This window comes from Lactuca virosa, chromosome 8 (genome assembly GCF_052849685.1).
Source record: "Lactuca virosa cultivar CGN04683 chromosome 8, Lactuca_virosa_CGN04683_v6, whole genome shotgun sequence".
Lineage (NCBI taxonomy): Eukaryota > Viridiplantae > Streptophyta > Magnoliopsida > Asterales > Asteraceae > Lactuca > Lactuca virosa.
Genome location: NC_136433.1, coordinates 33,753,455 through 33,772,852, shown reverse-complemented (window position 1 = coordinate 33,772,852; position 19,398 = coordinate 33,753,455).

The following is a 19,398-nucleotide window of genomic DNA, read 5'->3' as shown; positions in this document are numbered from 1 at the left end:
GTTTATGCTTTTGATCTGTATCGGAACATGACATCCCGAGGTTTTGATATATATATGGAAATATATACCTTCTTAAGGAAGGGTTTTGATAAACATTATCATGTTTTATATTGGGGACCTATTCCGCAATATCTTTTGAAAAGATTTCTCTGATTTTATTTTAAAAAGCATAAATTAAATCGGTCTTTTCTGGCCGAGAAATTAGCGGATGTCACAGTTGGTATCAGAGCATTAGTTTAAGCGAACTAAGAAATTGTAGGATCTCTAGACTTAAACTTAGAATGCTAAGTGATGATTGTGAGGTGAGTGTCTTCCATATTTTAGACACGAGCACTAGTTTATTTTAGGAAAGGTGCCTAAAATGCCTTTATGTGCTAAATGCTATATGTTGCCATATATGCCATTATTTGTTCGGATCTATGGTCTGTTGCCGACCAGATCTGAAAACCTTATGTGTGTAGGATTCTAAGCGTATGATTACGAGATTAGAACTAACATGTAAACGTTTCGGAGTGATAAGGGAATTGACATGTCTAACAAGGATAAAGACCTAAATTCGCCTTATTCGGTATATAGATTGTAATGGCAAAAACTAGAAGTGAAGCGGGAAATGCAAACAGAAACCAACAACCTCAACCTCAAGTGGTGGAACAGGTGCCTATAGTAGGAGCTGCACCAGAACCCCTCACTATGGCTGGAGTACGAACAATGATTCAGACCATGTTGGCTGATTAGAGGGAGGAGTTGAGGCAAATGATGCTGAACAACAGGGATGAACCTTCAGTTCCTGTTGAACAACGTGAACTAAATGATGATCGATCTGAGGAAGGGAACAACAGCAGATCGGTTGGTCATAGTGAACCGCTTGTGGTTGGGAGGAATAACCACGAGGGCAGAGTGGAGAGAAATGGGTGCAAGTATAAGGACTTTATGACTTGCAAGCCATAGACCTTCACTGGAAAAGAAGATCATGTCGGAGTTATTTACTGGATCTCGGAAATGGAGTTGGCTTTCATGACTTGTGATTGCCAAGGCAAGTTACAAACCACCTTTGCAGTGCGTCAGTTCAGGGGTAGTACTGCTCGTTGGTGGAATACATTGGGGAAAACCTTAAGCCCTAATGAGCCATTGCAACTGACTTGGGCAGAGTTCTTGGTGCACTTTAAGCGCAAGTTCTGCTCGGCCCAAAATGTACTTGAGTTAGAAAACCAATTTCTAACGTTGCAGAAGGGGAGTATGACCGTTGACGAGTATACGAATAATTTCACAGACAAAATGGAGTTTGCTTTGCGTATTGTCCCAGATGAGCTGGCGAAAATCGACAGGTACGCAAAGGGACTTCCATGGGAGAATGCGGTGCCAGTACATCAGACACTTACTTTGGAGGCAGCTATCTGGGCTGCCAAGTCTGTTGAAGATATGATCAAGGGGAGAGCCGCCAGCAAGGTTGAAGTTGGAAAAAAGAGAAAGTTTAAAGGAACTTCAGGTTCCAATAAAAAGAACAAATTCTCGAAGTCTGGTTCGAGAAAATTTGGAGGAGGAGCCGATGCCAAGTGGTGTGACAAGTGTAAGAAGAAACATGCTGGGAAATGCAGCGTGGGAGTCACTTGTTACAAGTGTGGAAAGCCAGGGCATTATGCCAATGAATTCACCTTCACTAATAACGTCTGTCATGGGTGCCATGAAGAAGGGCATATTTTGAGGGATTCCCCGAAGAAGAAGGACGCAGCGAAACCCAATCTGCCACCAAAGCCGAAGGCGAGAGCCTTTCAGATGACACTCGAAGCTGTGAAAGAAGAAGCCGATGTCGCTTCAGGTACCTTTCTCGTAAACGAATTGCCTGCCCAAATTTTGTTTGATGATGGAGCCAATTACTCCTTTATATCGCATGAATTTGGTAGAAAACTAGCTTTGCCTGTTGATAGACTAGTTAATGCTTTATTAGTCGAAATTGCTAGTGGCAAGTTTGTACCTGTTAGCCATCGTATCAAAAACATCATCATTGACTTGGATGGGAATAAGTTCCACGAGGAATTATTGCCTATCGAGTTAAATGGTTTCGACATAGTTTTAGGAATGGATTGGCTTAGCGCCAATGATGCCGAAATAATGTGTAGGAAGAAGATAGTTAAAGTAAACCCGCCAGGGAAAGAGTCGTTTATGGTGTATGGAGACAAACGCAGAGTAAATTCTGGAATCATTTCCCTAATGAAAGCCAGAAAGTGTTTGGCCAAGGGGTGTACATCATATCTAGCGTTCGTGATCGATGCTCAGAAGGAAAAGAAGGAGGTGCAGGATATTCCGGTGGTGTGTGATTACCGGAAGTCTTTCCCGAAGATCTTCTCGGATTGCCCCCTGATCGACAAGTGGAGTTTCGTATCGACTTGTTACTAGGAACGACGCCGATAGCCAAAGCACCTTATCGATTAGCGCCAACCGAAATGAAAGAACTTATGACACAACTTCAGGAGTTATTGGACAAAGGTTTCATTCGACCTAGTTCATCACCCTGGGGAGCCCCTGTGTTATTTGTAAAGAAGAAAGACGGGAGCATGAGAATGTGCATCGATTACAGAGAGCTGAATAAAGCGACGATAAAGAACAAGTACCCGTTGCCGAGGATCGATGACCTGTTCGACCAGTTGCAAGGTTCAAGCTATTTCTCGAAGATCGATCTTAGGTCCGGATACCATCAACTGAAGGTGAGGGAGCAGGATATTGAGAAGACTGCGTTCAGAACAAGATATGGACACTATGAATTTTTGGTTATGTCGTTCGGATTAACCAATGCCCCAGCACCTTTCATGGATTTGATGAACAGAGTTTGTAAACCATTATAAATCTGTGATAGTATTCATAGACGATATCTTGATCTATTCGAAAAGCAAGCAGGAGCATGAGAAGCATCTGCGTGAAGTGCTAGAAGTTCTAAAAAAGGAGAAGCTGTACGCAAAGTTCTCCAAATGTGAATTTTGGATTCAAGAAGTCCAATTTTTGGGTCATGTAGTTAACCAAGATGGAATAATGGTTGACCCAGCAAAGATTGAAGCTGTAATGAAGTGGGAATAACCAAAAAGTCCCACGGAGATTCGAAGCTTTTTAGGATTAGCCGGATATTATCGCCGATTTATCCAAGGCTTTTCTTCGATTGCTACTCCATTAACAGCTTTGACCCACAAAGGAGCTACTTATGCTTGGAATGAGAAGCATAAGGAAGCCTTTGAGAAGTTAAAGAAGAGATTGTGTGAAACACCGATTCTTTCATTACCTGAAGGAGTTGATGACTTCGCAGTCTATAGTGATGCCTCTGGAGTTGGGTTACGATGTGTTCTGTGACATCCCCAAAATCTCGGCCAGAAAAGACCGGTTTCATTTATGCTTTTAAAATAATTTCAGAGTAAATCTTTTTGATTTAAAAGAGTTGCGGAATTTGTTCCCAAAAACAAAACATGATAAAATAGATTTTTATCAAAACATTTTAATAAGAAATATTACTTCATTTCATAATCAAAAATCGGGATGTCATGTTCCGATACAGACCATAAAGCATAAACGATAACATTACAAGTCATTCAACAAATATATACATATACAGACTTGTAAACAAAACAACTTGATGATTCATCCATCTTATGCCCTTGCTCCACTTCCTGTAATACAAATAAACTGAGTGGGTCAGGCTTGGGAGCCTGGTGAGCATATAGGGTTTTCAACCCACAATAAATAATTATATTTAATTTCACCAACCAACAATAACCCGATTACCCATTCCCGTTATCCTCACTTTATGTCCCTAAAACAACAACTATTATAAGGGACCTAATCTAGGATTTTCATCGGGGCGGACATTACCGCAAAGGGGCTTCCTTAGCAATATATGTCCTAAAGGCAACCATAAGGGGGATAGAGTACACCGGTGAACACATCGTTCACAACACCTACAGGTTATGAGCCTGCTAGTGTTCCACTGGACTGTCTAGAATAAGTCCGTGGTCGTCATCCATACTCCGCTAGATGACTAAATCAACAACGACATCGAGACCTCTCATCATTTTATTTCATCACACACCAACTGTCTACCCATGTTCTACCCAACATATTAGTAGATAAAATATATACATTTATATACAGCTTAAAACCTGTACAAAACATCCATTCAACAAATAGTACAAATAAACAATTAATATCTAAGCACGTAGCACGTATTTTATAAAGAATACTTCATATCTATGTGTTAGAAGAAAACGAATATACACTCACCTGATAAGACAATGCTCGGACAGCACTACGGCTCTAAGAGTAGTATTCTTCGGTGAAACTGGGTTCACTTCACTCACCGGGCTTCTTACGGGCAGAGCTTCGGCTCGGAAACTCTTTTCTTCGCGGGATATTCGAGCTTCGGGACTTGCTTCGGTTCCCGGGATGATACCAGGGCTTTGGGGGTACTTCTTTGCACGTAAATCGAGGTAATATGAGTGAGAGGAGAGAATTTGAGCAACCAAACTCGGCTGGCCCTTCAAATCTATTTATAGGGCAAAATTTGCCTTTGCCACGTCGTGGTACGGTTTACCACGTCGTGGTGGCTGGGTCGTCACTGCATGCGTCATTGCAAGTGGGTCTGACAGACTCCAGAGCTCCTGCCACGTCGTGGCACTTTTACCACGTCGTGGTGGCTGACAGTTTTGGGGTTTCGCGCCCCGAACTTCAGAAATTCATAACTTTCGCATACGAACTCCGTTGTTGACGTTCTTTATATCCACGCGTAGGTGAGATTATGCTCTACAACTTTCGTTTAGACTCCGTCGGCTAATTTTGACTTTATTTTTAATATATTATAAATATATTACTTTTATATTATTTTTAGTAGACCGGGACAGGAAAACTCCGTTATAAATTCATAAATTCTTCATCTGACGTCCGTTTTCGCCTATCTTTTTATCGTTTCACTACTATTAACGAGATCTTCGATTCTCGTTTAGATTGTTTCGGCTAAAAATCACTCGATCTCAAATCGAGTATTCGGGCTGGATACCGCTAAGCTGAAACTTAGAAAAATCGTAACTTCCTCATACGAAGTCAGATTTGGGCATTCTTTTTATGCACGCTCTCGGTTTAACGAACTCTACAACTTTCATTTATATCACTAAGGCTAAATATCGCTCTAACGTAAATTTCACTTTTTACGTCATTCAGCGCTGTGCCGGTTCTGTCGTGAAACTTCGACAGGTCATAACTTCTTCGTTATAACTCGGATTTCAGCGTTCCTTATATATTCGGAAACCTCGTCACGACTACTACAACATTATTCTTAGATATTGGCTTTATCTAACATTTCATTTTGACGCTTATTTTTATTCTTAATTCATTTGAGACACACAATTAAGCACAAAGCACATAATACTCAATTAATACACTTTTATTATTTCAAAATGAGTTACAAGGGTTAACCTAGACTATTACAACAACATTAATGCCTAGCCTGGAAACGTGGGCGTTACAATTCTCTCCACCTTAGAATGATTCTGTCCCCGGAATCACACATCAACAAACAAATGCGGATAGCGACTCATCATGTCACTCTCCGTCTCCCACGTGAGATTTGGCCCATTCGTGTGTTTCCATCGGACAAGCACTAATTCGACCAACTTGCGTCGCAACTTCTTAGTCTTTCGGTCAACGATTGCCTCCGGTTCTTCAATTAACCTTTTGTTCTCATCAATTCTCAACTCCGAAAGTGGAATCATGTCAGGAACTTCTCCCGTGAATTTCCTCAAATAACACACATGGAAAGTTTTATGAATTCCATTCAGTTCTTCTGGTAGTTCGAGCTTGTAAGCTTGGTTCCCAATCCTCTGAAGAACTTTAAACGGTCCAATAAACCTTGGACTTAACTTTCCCCTTTTACCAAACCTTATAAGTCCCTTCCATGGCGAGACTTTAAGCAAAACCGAATCTCCAACTTCAAAGGTCATCGGTCTTCTTTTCTTGTCAGCATAGCTCTTTTGACGATCCTGAGCTGCTAACATTCTCTCCTTAATTATTTTCAACTTTTCAGCAGTTTGATGGACTATCTCCGGTCCCATAAACTGCTTTTCCCCAGCCTCAAGCCAACAAGATGGCGTACGACACTTTTGTCCGTACAAAGCTTGATAAGGTGCCATCTTAATGCTCGAGTGGAAACTATTATTGTAGGAAAATTATACCAAAGGTAAATGTTCGCCCCAGTTACCTTGGAATTCCAGGGTACATGCTTTCAGCATATCTTCAAGTGTTTGTATCGTTCTTTCGCTCTGACCATCAGTCTGTGGATGGTAAGCTGTACTCAAACACAACTTGGTACCCATTTCCTCTTGTAGACTTTTCCAAAATCGCGAGGTGAAACGGCTGTCATGATCTGACACAATCGTTAATGGAACACCGTGAAGCCTCACAATTTCTTTCACGTAAGAATTCGCAAGCTTATCCATAGACCATTTCTCCTTGGCTGCTATGAAATGTGCACTCTTAGTGAATCGATCAACGACCACCCAAATCATGTCGTGACCATTCTTTGTTCTGGGTAGTTTAGTGACAAAATCCATAGCAATGTCTTCCCATTTACCCATAGTCATAGGTAAAGGTTCTAAACTCCCATACGGTTTCTGATGTTGTGTCTTGACTCTCGCACAAGTCACACACTCGGCCACATACTTTGCAACATCAAGCTTCATCGTCGGCCACCAGTAATAGGGTTTTAGGTCCCTATACATTTTAGTGCTGCCAGGATGAATTGAGTACATGGTTTTGTGAGCTTCTTCCATCAGAAGATCTCTCATTCCTCCTGACTTAGGTACCCAAATACGACCTTGGAATACCTTCAGTCCATGACCGTTTGTACCAAACACCAACGTTTTGCCCAAACGTTCCTCCTTTCGGTCATTCTTTTCAGAAGCTTCCTCTTGAGCTTTCTTTATACTTTCCACGATTGTCGAGACAACTTCAATTCTCAACGCTCTTGGCCTCTTCCTTTCAAGATTGACTTTCCGACTGAGAGCATCAGCAACAACATTTGCTTTACCAGGGTGGTAAAGTATCTCACAATCGTAGTCCTTGAGTAATTCTAGCCAGCGTCGTTGCCTCATATTTAATTCTTTCTGATTAAAGAGATATTGGAGACTCTTATGATCGGTGAAAAGTTTGCACTTCGAGCCATAGAGGTAATGCCTCCATATTTTCAGAGCAAATACTACCGCTGCCAACTCCAAATCATGAGTGGGGTAGTTCTTTTCATGCTCTTTCAGCCGTCGAGACGCATATGCTATCACCTTTTCTCTTTGAGTTAACACACATCTCAATCCAACACCGGATGCATCGCTATAGACAGCGAAGTCTTCAACTCCATCAGGTAGAGAAAGAATTGGTGCTTCACATAGCTTCTTCTTCAGCAACTCGAATGCTTCTTTGTGTTTATCACTCCAAGCATAAGTAGCTCCTTTGTGAGTCAAAGCTGTTAATGGAGTAGCGATCGAAGAAAAGCCTTGGATAAACCTTCGGTAGTATCCGGCTAATCCCAAAAAGCTTCGGACCTCCGTGGGACTTTTTGGTTGTTCCCACTTCATCACAGCTTCAATCTTTGTGGGATCAACCATTCTTCCTTCTTGGTTGACCACGTGACCCAAGAATTGGACTTCTCGGATCCAAAAATCACATTTGGAGAACTTAGCATATAGTTTCTCCTTCTTCAAGACTTCTAACACTTCGCGCAAGTGTTTTCCATGCTCCTCTTGGCTTTTCGAATAAACTAGAATGTCATCTATGAACACTATCACAGATTTATCAAGGAACGGATTACAAACTCTGTTCATTAAATCCATGAATGCTGCCGGAGCATTGGTTAGTCCAAACGACATAACCAAAAACTCGTAGTGTCCATATCGCGTTCTAAATGCAGTCTTCTCGATATCCTGCTCTCTCACCTTCAGCTGATGATATCCTGACCTTAGGTCGATCTTTGAAAAATAACTTGAACCTTGTAGTTGATCGAACAGGTCATCAATCCTCGGCAATGGATATCTATTCTTTATCGTTGCTTTATTCAGCTCCCTGTAATCAATGCACATTCTCATACTCCCGTCCTTTTTCTTTACAAATAACACCGGGGCTCCCCAGGGTGATGAACTAGGTCTAATGAAACCTTTGTCCAATAACTCCTGAAGTTGTGTCATAAGCTCTTTCATCTCGGTTGGTGCTAATCGGTACGGTGCCTTTGCTATTGGTGTCGTTCCTGGTAACAGGTCTATTCTAAACTCCACTTGTCTATCAGGCGGTAATCCGGGAAGATCTTCGGGAAATACTTCCAGATAATCACACACGACAGGAATGCTCTTCATCTCCTTTTTCTCCTTCTTTGCGTCAATCACGAATGCCAAATATGATGTACATCCTTTGGCCAAACATTTCCTGGCTTTCATTAGAGAAATGATTCCAGAATTTACCCTGCGTTTGTCCTCGTACACCATAAACGACTCCTTCCCTGGCGGGTTTACTTTTACTATCTTCTTTCTGCACAATATTTCGGCATCATTGGCGCTAAGCCAATCCATTCCCAGCACGATGTCGAAACCGTTTAGTTCGATAGGCAACAAATCCTCGTGGAACTTATTCCCGTTCAGGTCGATTAAGATGTTTTTCATACGATGGCTAACAGGTACGAACTTGCCACTAGCAACTTCGACTAATAAGGCATTATCTAATCTATCGACAGGCAAAGCTAGTTTTCTACCAAATTCTTGCGAAATAAAGGATTAGTTGGCTCCCGAATCAAATAAAATTTGGGCAGGCAATTTGTTTACGAGAAAGGTACCTGAAGCGACATCAGCTTCTTCTTTAGCAGCTTCCAGTGTCATCTGGAATGCTCTCGCCTTCGGCTTTGGGGGGATATTGGGTTTTGATGCCTCCTTCTTCTTCGGACAATCCCTTGAGACGTGCCCCTCCTCACCACACTGGTAGCAGACTTTCTTGGTGAGGGTGCATTCGTTGGCATAGTGCCCTGGCTTTCCACATTTGAAGCATGTGACTTCCCCGTCACATTTCCCATGATGCTTCTTCTTGCATTTGTCGCACCACTTCGCTTCGGTTCCTCCTCCTCTCGAACTAGACTTCGAGAATTTCTTTTTCTTGTTGGACCCTGAAGGTCCGTCGAATTTCCTTTTCTCACCAACCTCGGCCCTCTCCAGACCCCTTTCCTTTTGCTGGTTCTCCACATTCTTAGCTGCTCGAACAGCTGATTTCAGAGTGGTTGCCATCTTGACTGTCGGGCCAAAGTCGGCTGGCAGTCCATTTGCGAACTTCTCAATTTTGGAGAGTTCGGTTGGCACTAGGTATGGAAACAACTTCATCTTTTCTGTGAATGCAGTAGCGTAGTCGTCGACGCTCATCCTTCCCTTCTTCAAGTTTTGGAACTCATTGTTCAGATCAATTAGATCTATCTCTGAACAGTACTGCACATTCAGTTGTTCCAAGAACTCATCCCATGACATTTTCATAGCTTCTCCTCGCGGCATTGTATCCGCCAATAGCTTCCACCAGCTCAAGACTCCAGTTTTCAATTGTCTCACAGCGAAGACGGTCTTCTGCTTCTCGCTGCAGTCGCAGCTCTCAAACACCATCTCCATCTCGGAGATCCAATCCATAATCTCAACAGGCTTTGGGCTTCCTGAGAGACTTGGTGGTTTCGCACCCAAGAAATTCTTGTACATCCGCCCATCCTTGTTGTTTCTCCTCTCCGGGCCATCCCTTTGCTCACCTTGAGTCCCTACTTGATTCACTTGGCGGCTGTAGTTCCCTTCCTCCGATTGCTCGGGAATTGGCTCGGTCGGCTCAACATGTATGGTAGGTTCGTCCCTATTCTCTTGCATCATTTGCCTCATTTCTTCCCTTTGTTAAGCTAACATAGCCCGCATCATGGCTTGTACTCCAGCCATGGTGATCGGCTCAGGTGCAATTTCTACTACGACTGGTATTTGCTGAATCACTGGGGGTTGATCTTGGTTCCCATTTGCATTCACGTTTCCGCTACGGGTCCTTGCCATCTTGATCTATACACCGAATAAGGTGAATTTAGATCTTTATTTAGGATAGTCGTTTAAATCATCCTTATCACTCCGAAACGTTTACATGCTAGTTCTAATATCGTCGCACGCTTAGAATCCTAAACACATAAGGTTTCCAGATCCGGTCGGCAACAGACCATAGATCCGAACAAATAATATCATATATGGCAACATATAACATTTAGCACATAAAAGCATTTTAGGCAATTTTTCCTAAAATAAACTAGTGCTCGCATCTCAAAATCATCGCTTAGCATTCTAAGTTTAAGTCTAGAAATCCTACAAATTCCTAGTTCGCTTAAACTAATGCTCTGATACCAACTGTGACATCCCCAAAATCTCGGCCAGAAAAGACCGGTTTCATGTATGCTTTTAAAATAATTTCAGAGTAAATCCTTTTGATTTAAAAGAGTTGCGGAATTTGTTCCCAAAAACAGAACATGATAAAATAGATTTTTATCAAAACATTTCAATAAGAAATATTACTTCATTTCATAATCAAAAATAGGGATGTCATGTTCCGATACAAACCATAAAGCATAAACGATAACATTACAAGTCATTCAACAAATATATACATATACAGACTTGTAAACAAAACAACTTGATGATTCATCCATCTTAAGCCCTTGCGCCACTTCCTGTAATACAAATAAACTGAGTGGGTCAGGCTTGGGAGCCTGGTGAGCATATAGGGTTTTCAACCCACAATAAATAATTATATTTAATTTCACCAACCAACAATAACCCGATTACCCATTCCCGTTATCCACACTTTATGTCCCTAAAACAACAACTATTATAAGGGACCTAATCTAGGATTTTCATCGGGGCGAACATTACCGCAAAGGGGCTTCCTTAGCAATAGATGTCCTAAAGGCAACCATGAGGGGGATAGAGTACACCGGTGAACACATCGTTCACAACACCTACAGGTTATGAGCCTGCTAGTGTCCCACTGGACTGTCTAGAATAAGTCCGTGGTCGTCATCCATACTCCGCTAGATGACTAAATCAACAACGACATCGAGGCCTCTCATCATTTTATTTCATCACACACCAACTGTCTACCCATGTTCTACCCAACATATTAGTAGATAAAATATATACATTTATATACAGCTTAAAACCTGTACAAAACATCCATTCAACAAATAGTACAATTAAAACAATTAATATCTAAGCACGTAGCACGTATTTTATAAAGAATACTTCATATCTATGTGTTAGAAGAAAACGAATATACACTCACCTGATAAGACAATGATCGGACGGCACTACGGCTCTAAGAGTAGTATTCTTCGGTGAAATTGGGTTCACTTCACTCACCGGGCTTCTTACGGGCAGAGCTTCGGCTCGGAAACTCTTTTCTTCGCGGGATCTTCGAGCTTCGGGACTTGCTTTGGGTCTCGAGATGATACCGGGGCTTCGGGGGTACTTCTTTGCACGTAAATCGAGGTAATATGAGTGAGAGGAGAGAATTTGAGCAACCAAACTCGGCTGGCCCTTCAAATCTATTTATAGGGCAAAATTTACCTTTGCCACGTCGTGGTACGGTTTACCACGTCGTGGTGGATGGGTCGTCACTGCATGCGTCATTGCAAGTGGGTCTGACAGACTCCAGAGCTCCTGCCACGTCGTGGCACTTTTACCACGTCGTGGTGGCTGACAGTTTTGGGGTTTCGCGCCCCGAACTTCAGAAATTCATAACTTTCGTATACGAACTCGGTTTTTGACTTTCTTTATATCCACGCGTAGGTGAGATTATGCTCTACAACTTTCGTTTAGACTCCGTCGGCTAATTTTGACTTTATTTTTAATATATTATAAGTATATTACTTTTATATTATTTTTAGTAGGCCGGGACAGGAAAACTCCGTTATAAATTCATAACTTCTTCATCTGACGTCCGTTTTCGCCTATCTTTTTATCGTTTCACTACTATTAATGATATCTTCGATTCTCGTTTAGATTGTTTCGGCTAAAAATCACTCGATCTCAAATCGAGTATTCGGGCTGCATACCGCTAAGATGAAACTTAGAAAAATCGTAACTTCCTCATACGAAGTCAGATTTGGGCATTCTTTTTATGCACGCTCTCGGTTTAACGAACTCTACGACTTTCGTTTATATCACTAAGGCTAAATATCGCTCTAACGTAAATTTCACTTTTTACGTCATTCAGCGTTGTGCCGGTTCTGTCGTGAAACTTCGACAGGTCATAACTTCTTCATTATAACTCGGATTTCAACGTTCCTTATATATTCGGAAACCTCGTCACGACTACTACAACATTATTCTTAGATATCGGCTTTATCTAACATTTCATTTTGACGCTTATTTTTATTCTTAGTTCAATTGAGACAAACAATTAAGCACAAAGCACATAATACTCAATTAATACACTTTTATTATTTCAAAATGAGTTACAAGGGTTAACCTAGACTATTACAACAACATTAATGCCTAGCCTGGAAACGCGGGCGTTACATGTTCTGACCCAAAGGGATAAAGTGATAGTGTATGCATCGAGGCAGTTGAAAGGACATGAAAAGAACTACCCCGCTCATGATTTGGAGTTGGCAGCGGTAGTATTTGCCTTAAAGATATGGAGGCATTATCTTTATGGTACTAAGTGTAAACTTTTCACTGATCCTAAGAGTCTTCAATATCTCTTTAATCAGAAGGAATTGAACATGAGGCAACGGCGGTGGCTGGAACTACTCAAGGACTACGACTGTGAGATACTTTACCACCCTGGTAAAGCAAATGTTGTTGCTGATGCTCTCAGTCGGAAGGTAAATCTTGAAAAGAGAAGGCCAAGAGCGCTGAAGATTGAAGTTGTCTCTACAATTGTGGAAATTATAAAGAAAGCTCAGGAGGAAGCTTTGGAGAAAAATGACCGGAAGGAGGAACGTTTGGGTAAAACGTTGGTGTTTGATACAAACGGTCAAGGATTGAAGGTATTCAAAGATAGGATTTGGGTACCTAAGACGGGAGGAGTAAGAGGTCTTCTGATGGAAGAAGCTCACAAAACCATGTACTCGATTCATCCCGGCAGTACGAAAATGTATAGGGACCTAAAACCCTATTACTGGTGGCCGACGATGAAGCTCGATGTTGTTAAGTATGTGGCTGATTGTGTAACTTGTGCTAGGGTTAAGGCACAAGATCAGAAACCGTATGGGAGTTTAGAACCTTTACCAGTACCCATGGGTAAATGGGAGGACATTACCATGGATTTTGTGACTAAACTGCCCAGAACAAGTTGATCGCTTCACTAAGAGTGCGCATTTCATAGCCGCTAACGAGAAATGGACTATGGATAAACTTGCGAATTCTTACGTGAAGGAAATTGTGAGGCTACACGGTGTTCCGTTAACGATTGTATCCGATCGTGACAGCCGTTTTACCTCAAGGTTTTGGAGGAGTCTACAAGAGGAATTGGGTACCAAGTTGTGTTTGAGTACAGCTTACCATCCGCAAACCGATGGTCAGAGCGAACGAACGATTCAAACATTGGAGGATATGCTGAGAGCATGTACCCTAGAATTCCAAGGTAACTGGGATGAATACTTACCTCTAGTAGAATTCTCCTATAATAATATTTTCCACTCAAGCATTAAGATGGCACCTTATCATGCTTTGTATGGAGAAAAGTGTCGAACGCCATCATGTTGGCTGGAAGCTGAAGAAAAGCAGTTTATGGGACCTGAGATAGTCCATCAAACTGCTGAAAAGTTGAAAGTGATAAGGGAGAGGATGTTAGCTGCTCAAGATCGACAAAAGAGTTATGCTGACAAGAAAAGACAACCGATATCCTTCGAAGTTGGAGATTCGGTTTTACTTTAAGTCTCACCGTGGAAGGGACTTATAAGATTTGGTAAAAGGGGAAAGTTGAGTCCAAGGTTTATTGGACCGTTTAAAGTTCTTCAGAAGATCGGTAATCAAGCTTACAAGCTAGAATTACCGGAAGAACTGGAGGGTATTCATAACACATTTCATGTGTGTTATTTGAGGAAGTTCAGGGGAGATGTGCCCGACATAATTCTGATTTCTGAGTTAAGGTTGGATGAAAACAAGAGGTTGATTGAAGAACCTAAGGCAATCGTTGACCGTAAGACTATGAAGTTGCGACACAAGATGGTTGATTTAGTGCTTGTGCGCTGGAAACATACGAATGGACCAAATCTCACCTGGGAAACGGAGAGTGACATGATGAGTCGCTACCCGCAGTTGTTTGGTGATGTGTGATTCCGAGGACGGAATCATCCTAAGGGGGAGAGAATTGTAACACTCGTGTTTCTAGCCTAGGCATTAATATTAAGGTGATAGTCTAGGTTAACCTTTGTAACTCATTTTGAAGAAATGAAAAAGGAATTATGTGAATTCTATGTGTTTTATGTGTTTTATGCTTAATTACTAGAAGTTAATTAATTAAGAATAAAAATGAGCGTCAAAATTAAATTTTAGATAAAGCCGATATCTATTAAGAAAGTTATAGTGGTCGTGACAAGGATTACGGATATATAAAGAATGCCGAAATCCGAGTTATAACGAAGAAGTTATGACCTATCGAAGTTTCACGACAAAACCGGCTCGGTGCTGAATGTCGTAAAAAGTGAGTTTTTGATAAACTACTTTTTAGCCTTAGTGATCTAAACGAAACTTGTAGTGTTCGTTAAACCGAGAGTAGGTATAAAAAGAACACCCAAATCTGACTTTGTATGAGGAAGTTATGATTTTTCGAAGTTTCAGCTTAGCAGTAGACAGCTAAAAACTCGAATTTTAGATCGAGTGATTTTTAGCCGACACGACCTAAACGAGAATCGAAGGTCTCGTAAATAGTAGCACAACGGTAAAAAGTCTGACGAAAACGGACGTCGGATGAAGAAGTTATGAATTTTTAACGGATTTCCTGTCCCGGTCTGTTAAAAATAATAATATAAAAATTAAAGTCAAAATTAGCCGACGAAGTCTAAATGGAAGTTGTAGAGCGTAATTTTACCTACGCGTGCATATAAAGAACGTCAAAAACGGAGCTCGTATGCGAAAGTTATGGATTTTAGAAGTTTTTGCACAAAAACCAAGAAAATTCGCATAGGTGGCTTCGGCCACGTCACCCTCGCTTAGAACGTGCCACGTGTCCGAAATGGGTGAATCATGCGAGCCACGTGGCGAAACCTGCTGAGTCATCCGAAGACGTGTCGCGATCCTTCCGAGTCCGAAGCCGCGGTCCACTAAGAATCCGACGCGTGCCCTTTGGTGCGTGTCCGAACCCTCGCAAAGCTGCCACGAACCAACCCTACTTCGGACCTAGACCTCGGTCCAGTAGGAAGAGGACAGCACTCCTTCGCACGTGCAGCCCTCGTGCGAGCCATCCCCTGCGAGCTTCGGATCTGCGACGCGTGGCTTCTTCTCAGCGGTTGGATCAGGAGGCTCGCCCCTATAAATAGAAGGGTGCGAGACCTCCCAGGTATACTTTGGAAAATTGTCAATTTTAGACCCTAAACCCATATTTCTTTCATATTAACATCCCCCGAAGCCCCGGTATCAATTATAAGCCCCGGAATACGCCACGAAGTGCCCGTGAAGCCCGGAAAATTTATCTTTTCGGTTTCGAAGCCCGACTTTTGCAGAGCCCGGTTTCTCAATAAAACTCCCGGTTTTAGGAAAACAAATTGCTGCCCCATTATCATCGAATCATGTGAGTGTGTAGTTACTTTCAATTTACACATAGATATGAAGTATTTACCTTAAAATACGTGTTATGTGTAAATATGTTAATTGTTTATTTGAGGTGACTGTTGAATGGATGTTTTATACAAGTTTTAAACTATATATGTATTTTATCTACAAATATGTTGGGTAGAACATGGGTAGACAAAATAGTCGGTGGGTGTTAAAATGATGAGAGGCCGCGGTGTCGGTGTTGTTGTTGGTGTTGTTGTTGTAGTCGTCTAGCGGAGTATAGATGACGATCACGGACCTTTCTAGACAGTCCAGTGGTACACTAGCAAGTTCGCAACTTGTAGGTGTTGATGAACTAAATGCTCATTGGTGTACTCCAATCCCCCTCATGGTTGCCTTTAGGACATGTATGGCTGAGGAGTCCCCTTAGCAGTAGTGTCCAACCCGATGATATTTCTTAGGCTAAGTCCCTTGTGTTAGGTGTTTAGGGACGTAAAGTAAGGACAACGGGAATGGGTAATCAAGGTTATTGTTGATTGGTGAACTTAATAAGTTATTATTATTGTGGGTTGAAAACCCTATATGCTCACCAGGATCCCAAGCCTGACCCACTCAGTTTTTTTATGATTACAGGTAGTGGACCCCGAGCATAGTCGGAGGACGATGAGAGATTTTTGATATTAGGCCAGTAGTTGTAAATAACTGTTGAAAGGCTTATAATGTCTTGTTTATGCTTTTGATCTGTATCGGAACATGACATCCCGAGGTTTTGATATATAGATGGAAATATATACCTTCTTAAGGAAGAGTTTTGATAAACATTATCATGTTTTATATTGGGGACCTATTCCGCAATATCTTTTGAAAAGATTTCTCTGATTTTATTTTAAAAAGCATAAATTAAATCGGTCTTTTCTGGCCGAGAAATTAGCGGATGTCGCCCCTTTCTATTGGGCCTTGATGATTGGGTTATTAATGGGCCATCCAAGAACAAGCAAATGGGCTAAAATAATTTAATGGGCCTAGTGTAAGGCCCATGTAAGGGGCTTGGGCGCAATTTGGAAAATTGGGCCATAGATGGGCCATAGTTTGGGCCTTAATGATTATATGATGTTGGGCCTTAGAATAAGACTATGTATAGGCCTGGGCCCAATTTGGAAAATTGGGCCATGTGTTGGGCTTTGATTCTTAATTGACTTTGGGCCAATGGATTGGGCCTTGGGCTTGAATAAGCCAAACTTGGGGTAATGTAGTAATTATCCAAAGAATGTACTTATGGTTATAGAGTGCAACCCAATTATTAATTGGGTGGTATTTTTGTGATTGACAGTTCGGGAATCTGTCATCCAGCAGCTGGAGTTGAGTCTGCGGGACTTCAGCAGTGTGGGATTGTGTCTACGGGACTTCAGCAGTGTGAGGTGAGTTACCTTCCAGTAGGAGTGGGTCTACGGCCATAATGCCGGCCCCCTAGTAGGAATTGTTTGTTAGATGATTGTCTTTGTGATAATTAATCTGGTGTGTTGTTATCTGATATGCTTTATGTGCTAGGATGCTATGACATAAGTGTTAGTAGTGGTAGGGGTGATATAGCCCCCAGTTACAGGTTGAAAGATACCGAAGGGGTAGATAGTACCCATGCATGCCTAGCAGTATGATCATGATATGTTATTATGTGGTAGTAGTAGGGGTGAAATAGTCCCCGGATATCGGTTGAAAGATACCGAAGGGGTAGGTCGGGCACCCATATATGCCTGACAATATATTCATGTATGTTATGCTATGTTATTATGTGATAGTGGTAGGGGTGAAATAGTCTCCGGTTACCGGTTGAAAGATACCGAAGGGGAGGCCAGCACCCAGATATGCTAGGCAGTCACCGTTTGAAAGATACCGAAGGGGAGGCCAGCACCCATATATGCTAGGCAGTTACTGGTTGAAAGATACTGAAGGGGAGGCCATCACCCAGATATGATAGGCAGTTACCGGTTGAAAGATACCGAAGGGGAGGCCAGCACCCAGATATGCTAGGCATTATGTGTTTATATGGTATGTGGTATGATGGGGGAACTCACTAAGCTTCGTGCTTACGGTTTTCAGTTTTGGTTTCAGGTAATTCGTTTTCAAGGAAAGGAGTCGGCTCGATCGCAGCGCATCACACTATGGTTTTCCGCACATGAGATCTTTGGGATTACACTCTGATATTGTTTTATGATAACATGTTTTGATTACTTCTACTTTGGTTTTGACATGACATGATATTATGGATGTTTTCTTATATTGTTGGTTTTATAATAACTTATCTAAAAATGAAATTTTTGGCCTTGAATTTTGGGATGTTACATATTTACACTAATTATATCAATATATGTATCATTATATGCTTAATAGGATCCGTTTGTGTTCAAGACTTCGCTTGACACTTAGCATCCTACATCGACCTTTCATTCGAATCACTCACTGCAGGTGAGTTCATACCCCTGTATTTTCATAGTTTTTAATGTTTTAAGAGGGGGGGGATACAAGTCTAACACAAAGATTTTGTGTTATAAACAAATGGTTTCAAATATCTTATCAAAATGGATTTCATTTATTATCAAATCAAATGGTTTTAAATGATTTTATCAAAATGGCATCAAGTCATCAAAATGTATTTCAAATTATTAAACTTCTTTTAAATGTTTTTATAAACTTATATTTCTCCCAAAAATCATACTAGTATATATATATATATATATATATATATATATATATATATATATATATATATATATATATATATATATATTTATATAAATAAGATTTAAAAGGCTTAGGACTGATAACCCACTTTGGTTCCTTTTCCTTGTTTGGATGTGGGATTACAAGTATCAGTTGTTTGTCTGAGTGTTGTAGATGCCCATTTTATCGATTGGATCGGTGCGGAAGATATTACCAAGAAGATAATCGTGTATGAACATGATGAACAATATATGTGAGTAAAAACTATAGTAGATAGATAGAGAGATACAAAATATTACAAGAACACTCATGGGTTGAGAGAGATAACTCTCCCATGGTGGGAGAGATCCCACCACACTCTCTCTAAACTACAAGTCTACATAGTGAACACTCTTACAATAAAATGACCATCACCTCCACTTTCTATACTAGTGGAGGGAATATGCTTTTTATACAAGGGAATATTCTAACCTAATAAACACTCAAAATTGTAGAGCATTTTCATGCTCCAACAATCTACCCCTAAATGCTCGGAAATGGTGAGGGTAAAGCAGTGATAAAAGGCAGAACATCCGACAGGCAGGTCCGGTAGGTCTGGTGCTGAAGCGTCTCGGAAGTGCTGAAGTTGTCGTGATCTCGGAATCTGGCATTGGAATCTCTAGCATCAAAGAACAAACAGAGAAACCCCAATCTCTGAATAAAAGTATGAAATCCCAATCTTCGAATGTGATCAGTCCCCAAAAGCAATCATGTTCATAGTCTCCCCCTCGACTGTAGAACCGAACATCACAATCTCGAATCACACAACGTCTTCAATATTCCGAAATCGAATGATAATGCACCAAATAATCTCTGAAGAATAACCTGCTGAAAATGTGAAGCATCCAATAATAAAGTC